Here is a 16,514-nt window from a genome sequence, read left to right on the forward strand (position 1 = left end):
CAAAAGGTGTTCTATCGGTGACATTACACAAACTATCATTGTTTTTAAGTTGGTACGCTTGATCGGTCATACAATTTTCGACAAAAGATATTCAGTAATTCAGTAATTTATTGTCCGGTGTTGTCATTTACAAAACTTTACTTCACTTTTCTCTACTTCATTATAGTAAAATTAATACAATAGATGTATTTAAATACAAAAGATTTTGTTAATTTAATTTTCTATTGCTTAAATCACATCAAATTATTCAAGTTGTGTAGATTCTGAACGGTATTTTGTAAATAGGGCCTAACACATGTCCCCTTACAAGTGCGGTCCGACCGTCTGTTAGATCCTTAAAGAATCTCACAATATATTTTTAATCTGGTCACACTTTTGTAAACCGATGCGCACACGCAATTTCCTACGCATAAAGGCAAATCTACACGATAGTTTTCGTTCGATTTCATTAAATTATAAAAAAAAAAAAAACAATTATATATTTCTAATAACTAGTCAAATATTTGAACATTATGATAGGCTAAATTTATGATATCAAATAATTGTTTTGTTGATTTAATGTTTGTGACTACTAAAAACACATTAGTGTGTTTACAATGAAAATACGCCCATGAGGACAATTGTAAAAAAAAAAAAAACTGTTGAGGATGACAGTTCTTTACAAAACTTGAAGCGCGAGATTATTATTTTTTTTTAGAAAACGATTTCACTGAAATTATAGTGTTATGTAGCTTCAAATAATTAGTGTAATTGATAGTGTAGGAGCACGTGTGATTTTTAGTGACGTCTTATTATCACACGAAGAGAAATATGAGGGTTACTACGGTGCGAAACAAAAGCCGGCTAATTTGAGGTTAGGTTGGATACATTACGGATTTATGAAAAGAAAATAATGTAAGTTAGTTCAAATTCAGTGAATATGCATTTGTTTTATCCGTACAAGTGGTTTGTAGCATTATCTCGCCGTCGCAAGGGACAAAAGTGAGTGTCGCCGTAACATATTGGTTACGATCGAAAATTGTGTTTGACGATTGTTCTAAAGAAAAATGCAGTTTGTGTGTGCAGTTATTATATAGCATCAGTGAAGTGCAATGGTGAATAGTGGTGATCAGTGTTTAAAATTCTGCAAGAAAAATGCACAAAGCAAGTGAGTACAAATACAAACAAATATTACCTAGTATTTAATCGAAACAGTGATTGATTTGGTATGGTTTTTAGAAACTGATTGTATATGACATTTTATTACATATTATTCCTTCTTATCACATACAATTTTACGGAAATAGTGCGCTGAAAACACTTCAAATTTCAACAATATTGATTATTTTAGATTTCAAATGTGTTTTGTATCTTAGAAAAGTTTTAATTTGTGATAAGAGTATTCATTACATATTATTTCATGTTCGTGAATTAAGTAAAACAAAATGTTTCAAGTAAACTTAAACTTTACATAAAGTAATTGGGAATTTATAAAATACCTTCGTCCGTTAGTTATTTGATGGCTAAATTCGACCGGATCCTTAACTCATTCATGGCTCAGGTAGTATAGGGGTGGATTAATGTATGGGAAGGTTCATGCGATGGTGGGTTCGAATCTTACTTTTGCTTCACTTTTTGTAATTTTATTTTGAAATACCATTTTATTTTGTTTTATATTTACGACTTTGTTTTGTTTATTATTTTCAAAAATAAAAATAAAAATTACTTTTTTTTGGAAAATTATTTTAAAATTGAATGAAGGTGGTTTTTACAACAAGTTTTAGAGAGTAGTTAATGTTACTAATGTGGTATTTCATTATTTACAATTCAAGTGAAAGATATTTTTGGAAAACTGGAAGTAGGTTGTAATCCTCAAAAACTTGCCATTGATTGTACAAATAAGGAGTCGACTTTGGAGATGAAGAAAATATTGATTAGTTTTGCTGTATTCAGGAATGAATGACTGGATCTTGCGGTTATGCTGATTGTGATCAAGTCTGCAGCGTGTTTTTGGAAGAGATTTCATGGTGTCCTGGGCTATTACACCGACTGAGAAGAGAATAGTTAGGAAGATCTTGAAATATTATCTATTTGCGTCGGACCAGGGCCAGTGGAAATGCCTCTGAGGAGGGCCAGCAGGATTTAATCATCATCATTAGCTACTCAAGAACCCATCATAGAACTAGCCAAGTATGAAGGAGAAAAAAGGAAGAGAGACACCTTTGACCAAGTTCCTCAACCCATTGTCGTGTTTGTTAACAATTTGCTAAGTTTGCTGCAACTGCAAATGCCATGAAGAAGGAATAATTTGTCTGAGGTTACAAAACTTTCGGGGCATGTTATACAATATTGAAGACATAGAATAGGACAATACAAGTTTTAAGCTCGTTTCAAGAAAAAATCATTATTTTGTTATATTATTATCCAATCAAATAAAAGTATTTTGAACCTACTTATGACATCATTTTGTATTTTATCATAAGGCAATTAAAACCAAAATAAAATTTTGCAGATAGTTTGAAAAAAAAAGGGAATATATTTTATCAAAACCACATCAAATTTGATGTTACATTATATTTTACGAAAAATATCAAAACCATATCAAAATTAAGGATACATCATATTTTGCGGGAAAAAATTAAAAACATGAAAACCATTTCAAAACTGCAATTATTTTTTTTGCAAAATTGTAATATGCGCTTATTATGAACATTACATGATGTGTAATGTAAATTTTATGAGTACATTGGTTACAAGTCAATGACTTCTTAGTAAAGAATGTTTATTTATTGCGACATACTTATGTGGAACATTATTATTTTTCTTTCTTATCATCATCATCATTATCATTATTTTAAATGCGTCATGAGTTTTTCAAAATTTTATTGAGATTCACTGTTATTATTATAGGGGTGGTAGAAGTCAAAATTTTGACTAAAATTAATTTTATTTCTATAGTGATATGAGTGTGATAAAGGGCCTTATTGGCTAGCCCATCGTAAAGTTTCACTGTCATTTAGTAGTTTCGTTCCTAGGATTATAAAATGGTGTATGATGGATGTAAATCTATAATACGGATTTTTTTAATTATCTATTTAAGAAGTCGGTTCATTATATGGACAACAATTTTTTTTTTTTATCTTTATTTTGTAAGAAGAATGTATTGAATATACATTGTATGGTTAGATTCTTTTTTTAATATACACAACAATAACTGAACATCATAGTAGCTAGTCTGCCTGGGGTAGACGTTAGGAAAATCGAGATCGGTGGATAAGCTATTTTTCATTTTAGTTACAGTTAGCAGTGATATTTATTGTTTATGCGTTATCACTTTTTTTTTACATTATATAGGGTGGTATACTGTACAATATCGGTAATCACCGGTGCAGATCCTCGTTTCTAAGCATAACTCGGTCAGTATTTTGTTCTACAAAGATCGGAGTAGGGAGGGCCACTATTTTGTTTAAGTGACTGTACTTACTTTTATAAATTTTTTGCATTTTATGCTATCAATTTTGCATTGAGGAATGTAATAATGAACAAAAGACAGGGAAATTGAAAGTAGGGTAGTGAACTTACAGTAATCGACTCTAGTTAAAATGTGAACATAAAATATAATATTTTGTTTCGTACGAACATTTTATTTTTAGTATGTGCATCAAACAATTTTCACACATTGTCAAATTTGTTTGCGGTTAGTAATTACTTTATAAAATTAAATATAGATGTATAAAATGAAACCTATCATAAATAAAATTAATTTTCTTTGCTTTTGAGTCAGGGTAGAGTGGAGTAAAATGGGATACGTAAACTTTTGAAGTTATTGTGTAATTTTATTTCCATTTTTATTCGTTATTTTGATTACTTTTAAAAGCGTTGGCTTTCTGTTGAGATCGAGTGAAAGAGCGAATGAGGAAGTAAGAATGGTTACATTGTGTGTGTGTGTGTGAATAATTTAGAGATGATGAATGTTTATAGATGTAAGAATGTTTTGAATGGGATGAATGACTGAATGATGTGTGTCTTGAATTTTTTTTTATAGAATGAGTGGATTGATATAGACAGACAGCGCTGGAAAGTGGTCAAAACTAGTTTGGTCGGAATTTGCGGGGAATAAACAGCGGGGGGGATTTTGGGAACACATTAGTCATAAAATTCTTATTGGTTAGGTTAAAATCCAATGGATTCGACCCATTTCAAGGGTAGTTTTTTGTGACTACTAACTACACAAGGTAATAAGACCCACACTGAATCCACACACCTCATCTTGAATGGGATGTATTTGACAATCGACATATTTAAGGGCCGATATCGTCTAGTGAGAACGAGGCTCTTTTCAATATTTGGTTCCTTGTTATGTGTTCAAATATGTGAAGTTTAGTATTATCAAATCATTTCTTTATTTGATCATGATATGGTACCGAGTTGAGGTACATGCTTATGTCATTTAAGGTTTGTTTTATAAAAAAAAAAAAAAACACATCCAAACAGATCTTAAGTCAGTATATTTTATTCAAGTATGAGACATGCGCCAAAACATGTGGCTGGAGTGATTAGGTAGAGGAATTGGTTTGAGTTCCGGCAATGGAGATTGAAGGCTCTGGACTTATAATGAGAGCTCTAAAGGTTTCTTCGTAATTGCGTGGGAAGTTATTGTGAACTCGTTGAAATTACTACGGTAATTATTCCGGTCCAACAGTGTGGATGGAATGAATATTCGCCGCGACCGGGGAACGAGCTAGCAAGAACGGGTTAATAGGACCTATCAGATTCACAACCTGGTATCCCTGGCGATGCGTGGACTCTGAGGAAGGAGTTATCATGGTTCATTGTCGAAATTCTGATGAGCTAATTTCAAAACTGAGTCGCTAGCAGTTGCATAGTATTGGAATACACACCACACGATTAGAAATGGGGGATATTTCCGACTGATCTAGAAATATTTTTCTTTTATTCTTTTATTCAGTTTTATTGCTTCTTTTGCTAGATCAGATTGCAATTTTTTACAAAACTACTTTGTAATTTGTAAAAAATAGTCAATCTTGGGGGCGAGTTGTAACAGAACAAGCGTCTATGACGAGGAAATGGACTCGTTATTACATATAAAACTTACGGCGAATCAACTTTTCCTTGACCAACTTTTTGGTGCATATTTCCTTCGGGATTTCATTGAATATTTTAACAAATAATATCTTTGATGGTTTATCACATGTTTAGTCACGTCTTCACTCATAAAATTCACTATTATTTGATGCAAAACAGGTTGGAAAAACGTATTTATCAACAAACTACGTTCGCATGGGCGAAGTACTGACACTGACAGTTGTCAACTGCGTAACGTTCCGATATTATGTCTGGATTTCATTTACAAGTCAAAGAAATAATAATGACTAATATTGGTTATTATGCTTCCTGAGTATATCATTCAATGTAACATTTAGTAACAGATAAAATATTTCATTGCGAAATTACTTACAAAATAAATAAGAATGTTCCACAAAATAATATTTACGTAAAAATATTTGCGAATCGCTCCACTATTGGACTACATAGGTATCAATATCAATAGCTCTGTCTCTCTCTAAAACACGTGTACTCGGCACGTGTTGATAAGCAAACATCCGTGTGTTAATCGTGAACTCTAATGCATAGGGCATAAGACTTAGTAAACAAAGCACACGATTGAGTAGCCATCTTGTCGGAAGTCGGATGTCAGAAGTCGGAAGTCCGATGTCAGAAGTCGGAAGTCGAATGTCAGAAGTCGGAAGTCCGATGTCAGAAGTCGGAAGTCGGAGATAGAATCTATAAAAGGGTCGGAGCGAGCCGACGCGCGTGATTCTTAAAATATCTACAAGACTAACAGTGTCTCTGGCTTTCGTGTGTTACTGGTGAGTGAAGTTGTTCTGCTATTATTTCTCTGTTTGTTTTTACTTGGAAATTATTCTAAGTGATTGTAAACTTTGAAATTGTGTCTCTGTTTGATTGTGCGGGGACAATATCGTCGTACAATTGAATTTAGACCTGTGGTGGAATTGCTTTACCGTCAGTTGTGGGGTTATTTTAGTGTTCTATTTATAGTGTAGTGTTACATTTAAATTAAGTGTATAGTGAAGTTTTCTGTGCTTTGTTTCATGAGTGCCGTCAAGCAATACAAAGACTGGGTCGATGTATGGCTGGTGCTTGGAGATAAGTCTGTGTTTGGTTTTGTAGGGAGTAATTCTTGCAAAACTAAGCTTAGATTATAGCACGTAAAGGAAACTTCACTCGTTTGTTTAGTTGGTCAGTAAAATTGAATTTAGTAATTTTCTATGGGGTTATTTTGTGAAAGTTATAAGCCAGATCATTGTTTGTGACAGACTGTTGTCCGGCTAGGCGCTTCTTCCCTTACGGTGTCAAATAAGAGGCGTTTAGGGGTCTTTTTGTTCCAAGTGGAGGGCTTGGACGCTTTTCTATACTTACAAAAGCGTATTTTCTCACCGGTCTCAAAGAGTCCAACTGTTAGATGGAAGTGAGGACTTTCCCGATTGACGAAAGACATTAGGAGTAATCCTTGCTCACTGAAGTCGGCAGTATTTGAGGCTGGGGTCCTATATATATTTATATTTATTTACTCGGTGCTCTAGTCCATGCTGGCGTTGGTCGCTGGGGATTTCGGTTGTGATCGATCCACATCTAAGTAAAGTTGATCGCAGCTGGGTCTCTCATGTGGCTGGTACTGGTGTGTCCTGGAATACTGGATATATACACGGATAGGGCGATCTACTCTCTGCTACCCTAGCCTGCGGGCAAAAGCAGAGGGGGGGATCATAACTCAAGCCTATAGGTTGCCTATCTCAGCTTCGCTGGCTGAACTGTACAGCTTATGGTAGGGATACACTTGTGCATATTTTGAACACAAGATCTATGGTAAGTGAGGGTCTGTGTTTCAGATATGTTAGAGTAGGGAAAACGATAGGATTAGGGTAGAGTCACACACTATTTCTATGAAAGTAGAGTTCTTTTATGATTGGTTTTGGAATATAATTGGTCAACGTGTATTGTGGAGAAATAATTTAACTACTACTATTTATATGGTTTAAATGGACTTTAAATGTGGTGTTTACTATCTTAAAATATGTGGTAAAACTGGTAATTTATAAAATCTCTTATTACTTAATTTATTTGAGTGAAATTAATAATTGTGGTAGCAATTTCTGATTTTTCGGTGTGGCTGCGGGACACTTAGTGTTGCTAACTGGTTTTTCAAGGTAAATTCTATCAAGTTGGTTAGGGAAACAAACTATTCTTTGGAATAAAAAGCATAGGTTTGTTATAGGGCCCAGTGGCATGCGAGCGCCGTCCACTGATGGAAAGTCAAAAGCTTAGAAAAGTTAGTAGACTTAGTTCTTATAAAAGTTAGCAACTGCTCGGTGTTTCGATAAAACATTAGAAAAATCGAGAAGTTATGGTCTATTAGCAGTATTGGGGAAAGGGGGGATTAGCTAGGGAAAAGAAACAAAACAAAATAAAAGGGGGTTAGTTCGTAGATAGATAGCCCTTCAGGCTTACTTGCTTAGGATGCCTGATAAAGTGGTTTGATCAGGTTAGGGATTCAGACGGCAACGCAAGGCAGTCCTGCAACTCGAATCCACTAACAAGGCGTAGCCGATGATTACCAAAATATTTTTTAATATTTATTTCATGTATGTTTCACTCACTAACTTCTATACTAAAAATTTCTTCATCACGTTATTAATTTTCTCACATATAACTTTCTAGGCCTAAATCTGATAGAATACTCTACTATAACACTATATTATTATGCTACAATAACCTTTATTCTTCTTTAAAATATAAATAAATAAAATTTTGAATATAAGTCTAAAATACAGCTGATACTCATTAAAGGATCTAGGTTATCGCGGTTCACATCGAAGGGTTCTACTTATTCACGCTAGACGATCACAAGGCCAAATTTAAGGGGTATATTTAAAGGGGGGTTAGCTATAATGTTGGTTAGTCAAGTAAGTAAGTAGATAAGTAAGGTGAGCGGAGGTTTAGTTACATTTGGTGCCGTGACCAGGATCTAAGATGTGCTCTGTAGAACACATCTTGGATACCAAGGTTTACAAATAAATAATAGCCTTACCAGGCTACATTTGTTGTTGTGAAGACGAGTGGGTGTGCTGTATTTCTGACTTATTTCATCTCTAAATAAAACTCATATACCTAATATTTTTATTCAATCGCTATTTCATAAAAACAAAAATAACTTTATTGTTAGTAAACACGTCTGTAGTTTTTCTTCCATTGTTGGTTCTTGCCGCGTTCCGGGCGAAGTCATGCATCGATGCGGAGTCAATTGTATGTTCATCTCCTTCCACTGGTATCTAAAAAAAAAACATAGTAATAAAAGTAAAGTAGCGTAGTAAACTAAGACAAAAAAATATTTCTAGGAAATTAGTTCATAGTCGTAGTGGTTAAACATCGTCCCCAATAGGCGATTCGGGTTGCATTACTACGTAGCAATTATTGGCATTGGTGCATCTTGACGTTCCTTTGCGTCTATGCATAGTACTATTATTTATTCTGTGCCTTAATGTATGTTTTTCTAGCTGTGGGATAGGCGGGGCTAGTACGTAAAATACTAGGTACTTATAGAAAAAATACCCATGTACCTAAAATAAAAGGCCGGAGGCGCGGAGCTAAGCACTTTAGAAGAGTTTGCCACCTCGTGACCGGAATTGGAAACATAAGTGTGTGAACTATGTACAATAGCAATAGAATTTCATGTTAAAACAAATAGTTCTCTATATGTCTAGTACATTTTCATAGCAGGCTCTGCCATCTTCAGGGCTATTTTGAAAGCTCACATCACGTTTGCACTTCACACCGGAGATCGGATAGCTTCGCTGCTGTCTTATATAGTCTATGAACACTCTGATGATATACATATTCCTAGCAGGCTTGTTATACAGAATTTCATTCATAGGCAGGATAACTACAGTCTAGATGTAAGGTTATTTTCCTAAAATAATCTAGGATACCTAAGCCCTAGATTTAAGACCTAGTAATACAAGAAGATAGGCTCTAGTCTAATGGCTATGGGGGCGCGATTATTCATTGTCGCGCTGAAGTACAATATTATATGGGGCGTCCCGCCATTTTTCTATGAATACTGAATAGCTACACGCATGTGGTATTATGACAAGTACATCCTTCGATGGATGGTTTGTTTACATTTCAGTTGTAACGCTATAATCTACGTATTGTCTCACAGGATTTCATACATCATACAATAAATTGACAAAGTCTTTATACTGAATATTTTCACTATGAGAACAAATGTCTGTCTGTTAAGATATATGTATTAATCATGTTAGGACTAATTTAGTTCATTAGCTTATAAGTCATCATATATTTTCATATTACATCCGTAGTAAACAAGCATATGTCCCTCTTGATGGTGAGAGGTCACTGTAGCCTATATCTGCCAATTATTTCAATAAATTAAATGCACTGTACGAATTTCAACTTTCTATACGTATATATTTTTACTGTAGTAATACAAATAAGTATGTATGTATAAATAAGATTTTTAATAGCTCCATATGACATGAGTTCGTTACCTCACATAATAAGCTGTAGGCTAGTCTAAAATAGTAAGTGTAAAACCATACAATTATTATGTTCGGTAGATTGGGTACACAGCTTTTATACAATATTTCACAAGTCAGGAGTATGCCAACATACTGTACTTCATTACAACCATGTCAAACATATCCTACGAAATATTAGCATTACCAGCATCTGGGAGGTCGTACCTCGCCATACCCTAACTCCACCACTGCTTGATCATTGTCACAATTGCTTAATGAATTTCAGGAAAATTGATTGAAACTTGTAATATTCCTGTTAAGTAGGCATAGATAATAAGCACTATTATCATTATAAAACCATATTTTACTGAGGTTCAGAAAAAGTATGTAGTATGTGGTACGCATTAAGTATGTAAACTTACCTAACATGACCGGGTCCAGTCTGATTGTCGGATTACTTTGTTGTTCAGTAACGTTGAGCATGAGCTGGTAGTGTAGATCAGTGAGTCCTCAGTACACTGAAAGGAAACGTCAGAGATTAGAAATGTTCATGTAGATAGCGTAAGAAAAGGGTTTAGTTTTAGAGTGGGGTTCTGCCAAATAGGAACAATATTATTTCATTTATCTACTCACGGGGGCGCGTCGCTTAATTTTTGGAACTAAGACACGCCCGTGAGAAATATTGTGTCAGAAAAAACAACGCATACAGCAAAATTTACAAAAAGGAAATTAAAAATAAAAAAGTTTGAGAACCCCTGCCTTGCAGTGCATATCTACACGAGTTAGGACATAAATGAGTTAGTAATAAGTTTGCTTAGCCAATAAAATGATGATGAGTCAGTTAAGTTTGATTTTTATCCGGTCGCTCATGCCTCGCCGTTTTGCTTTACGCTTCACTTCAATTTTCTAGATAATGATGCCATGAGCTGTTCACTTTTAAATTTAATAATTAGAACGTGTTATTATATAATAATACATAAGTACCTTTCGTTTATATGAAGTCAGTAGATATATGGAAGACGGTCCAACTGAAGCGTGGCCTCTCGGGTAAAACCTGAAATTGTACATATTGAAAGATTAGTTAAAAAAGGGTGTATGTATGTTTAAGGAATCTTATTTATAAATACGTATCATTAAGATTGTTTATATTTATCTAGGCCATTCATGGTTAAGAAAAAAGAAGAAGAACAACCATATCCATGTTTCTATGTAAAATTTCCTGTCGAGTCGTTTTTCTCACTAAGTAGAGTTAATTAAGTTAAAAGGTAGCTGTTTAGTGGCAATGATTTTTTGTACTTACTTGGGAATTGTGCTAAGACGGAGTACAGTCCATAAAAAGACACACCGGAAAATTCCTCAGTCCACCTGCACATTGCCGACAGCTGGTTGATGTTCTTCGAGGATGGTTACCCATTTCATATACTGAAAATTAATACATACATTGTTTAAACTCAATGTAGCAGAAATAAAATCTATGCTAAGTCTGGATTTTTAGTCTACATAATTTTATTTAAGTATCAGACGTCAAGTTTTATCTTTGAAAAATACAAAATTAAAGTTTGGACAAGATTCAATGCCTATTTTTAAATGCCATGACATTCATTTGAGGTCCTACAAATATTGCTTTCCATAATCCATAAGCTTGAGAAATTTTATTGGTTGGAACGGAAACAACATTACAAGTTCCAAGTACAGTTAGGAGACCTAGGTCAAGTAAATTAGTCAAAGATATAATTTTAATGCTTACCGTTTAACCAAGGTATGTTCAGTTTCTATAAATATTGTTTTCCATAAAATTTGTGGCAGATGTGTAGAAATATCGGGCATTGTAAATTCCAATTAGATGTTGACTGAAAAATCAAACAACCATATAAATCTCATTGAAAGTAGCAAATATATTTTGACAGTTAGGCCTATTTCACGTACATTTAGATCCTCTTAGGGAATGTGAAAGTCAGAAATTAACGTGGGAAATTTACTATCAATAACTTATCTGACGACAGAACAATGAAATAAGCAACATTTCACCATATATATTCGGTCTAGTCGTTGTATTTCGCAAGTATGTTCTGCTGGGTTTCGAAAACGACGACTAGTTTGGAAACACATCAAATAATAAAACAAAAGCTTACCTTTCATGCAAAACTGCTTTTGAAGTAGGCAATTAGTTCACTTTATCAATTGAGGCATAGCCCGATAAGACATCCTTTGCATGGGCTGTTTGCTCATTAGATCATGAGTATGAGCACTAAATTCTTCTATTATCTTGATGAGAAACACAACAAAACACATGTCCATTGCATTCACGTTTTTTTTTTCCAACAATAATGTCATGTCAATTTCGTAACCTCACTTTCGCTAACGGAAAATTACATTGCAATTGCAGTTCAGAGTTCAATTTGATAAAACAGGCTCACTTTGTCGACAAAATTATTTAGAAGTAACGCGTGTTTAGGGCAAATAATGTTTTGTTTGCATTTTCTTAGTTTGCTAAATGACAAAATGGCGAATATGGACGGTTCATGACCGGCGTCGGCGCAGAATTGCCTGTCGTATTGTTTAAGCAGATTAAAATAAAGCGAATATTTAAATAATTCTAGTTGTAGATCACGTAATTAATAATGAGCTAAAGAAAACAAAAACGGATCTGCCATTTTTTCGCGAACAAGCGGATTAGCGGTAAGCATGACATAGATTAGAGAAAATAATTTAACCACAGATAACATATATCTTCGCCAAAAGGTGTTCTATCGGTGACATTACACAAACTATCATTGTTTTTAAGTTGGTACGCTTGATCGGTCATACAATTTTCGACAAAAGATATTCAGTAATTCAGTAATTTATTGTCCGGTGTTGTCATTTACAAAACTTTACTTCACTTTTCTCTACTTCATTATAGTAAAATTAATACAATAGATGTATTTAAATACAAAAGATTTTGTTAATTTAATTTTCTATTGCTTAAATCACATCAAATTATTCAAGTTGTGTAGATTCTGAACGGTATTTTGTAAATAGGGCCTAACACATGTCCCCTTACAAGTGCGGTCCGACCGTCTGTTAGATCCTTAAAGAATCTCACAATATATTTTTAATCTGGTCACACTTTTGTAAACCGATGCGCACACGCAATTTCCTACGCATAAAGGCAAATCTACACGATAGTTTTCGTTCGATTTCATTAAATTATAAAAAAAAAAAAAAACAATTATATATTTCTAATAACTAGTCAAATATTTGAACATTATGATAGGCTAAATTTATGATATCAAATAATTGTTTTGTTGATTTAATGTTTGTGACTACTAAAAACACATTAGTGTGTTTACAATGAAAATACGCCCATGAGGACAATTGTAAAAAAAAAAAAACTGTTGAGGATGACAGTTCTTTACAAAACTTGAAGCGCGAGATTATTATTTTTTTTTAGAAAACGATTTCACTGAAATTATAGTGTTATGTAGCTTCAAATAATTAGTGTAATTGATAGTGTAGGAGCACGTGTGATTTTTAGTGACGTCTTATTATCACACGAAGAGAAATATGAGGGTTACTACGGTGCGAAACAAAAGCCGGCTAATTTGAGGTTAGGTTGGATACATTACGGATTTATGAAAAGAAAATAATGTAAGTTAGTTCAAATTCAGTGAATATGCATTTGTTTTATCCGTACAAGTGGTTTGTAGCATTATCTCGCCGTCGCAAGGGACAAAAGTGAGTGTCGCCGTAACATATTGGTTACGATCGAAAATTGTGTTTGACGATTGTTCTAAAGAAAAATGCAGTTTGTGTGTGCAGTTATTATATAGCATCAGTGAAGTGCAATGGTGAATAGTGGTGATCAGTGTTTAAAATTCTGCAAGAAAAATGCACAAAGCAAGTGAGTACAAATACAAACAAATATTACCTAGTATTTAATCGAAACAGTGATTGATTTGGTATGGTTTTTAGAAACTGATTGTATATGACATTTTATTACATATTATTCCTTCTTATCACATACAATTTTACGGAAATAGTGCGCTGAAAACACTTCAAATTTCAACAATATTGATTATTTTAGATTTCAAATGTGTTTTGTATCTTAGAAAAGTTTTAATTTGTGATAAGAGTATTCATTACATATTATTTCATGTTCGTGAATTAAGTAAAACAAAATGTTTCAAGTAAACTTAAACTTTACATAAAGTAATTGGGAATTTATAAAATACCTTCGTCCGTTAGTTATTTGATGGCTAAATTCGACCGGATCCTTAACTCATTCATGGCTCAGGTAGTATAGGGGTGGATTAATGTATGGGAAGGTTCATGCGATGGTGGGTTCGAATCTTACTTTTGCTTCACTTTTTGTAATTTTATTTTGAAATACCATTTTATTTTGTTTTATATTTACGACTTTGTTTTGTTTATTATTTTCAAAAATAAAAATAAAAATTACTTTTTTTTGGAAAATTATTTTAAAATTGAATGAAGGTGGTTTTTACAACAAGTTTTAGAGAGTAGTTAATGTTACTAATGTGGTATTTCATTATTTACAATTCAAGTGAAAGATATTTTTGGAAAACTGGAAGTAGGTTGTAATCCTCAAAAACTTGCCATTGATTGTACAAATAAGGAGTCGACTTTGGAGATGAAGAAAATATTGATTAGTTTTGCTGTATTCAGGAATGAATGACTGGATCTTGCGGTTATGCTGATTGTGATCAAGTCTGCAGCGTGTTTTTGGAAGAGATTTCATGGTGTCCTGGGCTATTACACCGACTGAGAAGAGAATAGTTAGGAAGATCTTGAAATATTATCTATTTGCGTCGGACCAGGGCCAGTGGAAATGCCTCTGAGGAGGGCCAGCAGGATTTAATCATCATCATTAGCTACTCAAGAACCCATCATAGAACTAGCCAAGTATGAAGGAGAAAAAAGGAAGAGAGACACCTTTGACCAAGTTCCTCAACCCATTGTCGTGTTTGTTAACAATTTGCTAAGTTTGCTGCAACTGCAAATGCCATGAAGAAGGAATAATTTGTCTGAGGTTACAAAACTTTCGGGGCATGTTATACAATATTGAAGACATAGAATAGGACAATACAAGTTTTAAGCTCGTTTCAAGAAAAATCATTATTTTGTTATATTATTATCCAATCAAATAAAAGTATTTTGAACCTACTTATGACATCATTTTGTATTTTATCATAAGGCAATTAAAACCAAAATAAAATTTTGCAGATAGTTTGAAAAAAAAGGGAATATATTTTATCAAAACCACATCAAATTTGATGTTACATTATATTTTACGAAAAATATCAAAACCATATCAAAATTAAGGATACATCATATTTTGCGGGAAAAAATTAAAAACATGAAAACCATTTCAAAACTGCAATTATTTTTTTTGCAAAATTGTAATATGCGCTTATTATGAACATTACATGATGTGTAATGTAAATTTTATGAGTACATTGGTTACAAGTCAATGACTTCTTAGTAAAGAATGTTTATTTATTGCGACATACTTATGTGGAACATTATTATTTTTCTTTCTTATCATCATCATCATTATCATTATTTTAAATGCGTCATGAGTTTTTCAAAATTTTATTGAGATTCACTGTTATTATTATAGGGGTGGTAGAAGTCAAAATTTTGACTAAAATTAATTTTATTTCTATAGTGATATGAGTGTGATAAAGGGCCTTATTGGCTAGCCCATCGTAAAGTTTCACTGTCATTTAGTAGTTTCGTTCCTAGGATTATAAAATGGTGTATGATGGATGTAAATCTATAATACGGATTTTTTTAATTATCTATTTAAGAAGTCGGTTCATTATATGGACAACAATTTTTTTTTTATCTTTATTTTGTAAGAAGAATGTATTGAATATACATTGTATGGTTAGATTCTTTTTTTAATATACACAACAATAACTGAACATCATAGTAGCTAGTCTGCCTGGGGTAGACGTTAGGAAAATCGAGATCGGTGGATAAGCTATTTTTCATTTTAGTTACAGTTAGCAGTGATATTTATTGTTTATGCGTTATCACTTTTTTTTTACATTATATAGGGTGGTATACTGTACAATATCGGTAATCACCGGTGCAGATCCTCGTTTCTAAGCATAACTCGGTCAGTATTTTGTTCTACAAAGATCGGAGTAGGGAGGGCCACTATTTTGTTTAAGTGACTGTACTTACTTTTATAAATTTTTTGCATTTTATGCTATCAATTTTGCATTGAGGAATGTAATAATGAACAAAAGACAGGGAAATTGAAAGTAGGGTAGTGAACTTACAGTAATCGACTCTAGTTAAAATGTGAACATAAAATATAATATTTTGTTTCGTACGAACATTTTATTTTTAGTATGTGCATCAAACAATTTTCACACATTGTCAAATTTGTTTGCGGTTAGTAATTACTTTATAAAATTAAATATAGATGTATAAAATGAAACCTATCATAAATAAAATTAATTTTCTTTGCTTTTGAGTCAGGGTAGAGTGGAGTAAAATGGGATACGTAAACTTTTGAAGTTATTGTGTAATTTTATTTCCATTTTTATTCGTTATTTTGATTACTTTTAAAAGCGTTGGCTTTCTGTTGAGATCGAGTGAAAGAGCGAATGAGGAAGTAAGAATGGTTACATTGTGTGTGTGTGTGTGAATAATTTAGAGATGATGAATGTTTATAGATGTAAGAATGTTTTGAATGGGATGAATGACTGAATGATGTGTGTCTTGAATTTTTTTTTATAGAATGAGTGGATTGATATAGACAGACAGCGCTGGAAAGTGGTCAAAACTAGTTTGGTCGGAATTTGCGGGGAATAAACAGCGGGGGGGATTTTGGGAACACATTAGTCATAAAATTCTTATTGGTTAGGTTAAAATCCAATGGATTCGACCCATTTCAAGGGTAGTTTTTTGTGACTACTAACTACACAAGGTAATAAG

The 16,514-nt window shown here is 33.2% G+C and overlaps 1 long non-coding RNA gene across 1 annotated transcript; it reads right to left on the minus strand.

Moving 5' to 3' along the window:
• Window positions 1-8,120: 8,120 nt before the first annotated feature.
• LOC125232167 lies at window positions 8,121-11,754 on the minus strand. Its single transcript, XR_007177716.1, has 6 exons — window positions 11,693-11,754; window positions 11,308-11,410; window positions 10,861-10,982; window positions 10,545-10,614; window positions 9,983-10,078; window positions 8,121-8,351 (listed from the first exon to the last, which is right to left on the minus strand). It is a non-coding gene; the product is annotated as an uncharacterized LOC125232167 (long non-coding RNA).
• Between the last annotated feature and the right edge of the window lie 4,760 nt (window positions 11,755-16,514).

This window comes from Leguminivora glycinivorella, chromosome 1, assembly GCF_023078275.1.
Source record: "Leguminivora glycinivorella isolate SPB_JAAS2020 chromosome 1, LegGlyc_1.1, whole genome shotgun sequence".
In the NCBI taxonomy this organism is placed as follows: domain Eukaryota; kingdom Metazoa; phylum Arthropoda; class Insecta; order Lepidoptera; family Tortricidae; genus Leguminivora; species Leguminivora glycinivorella.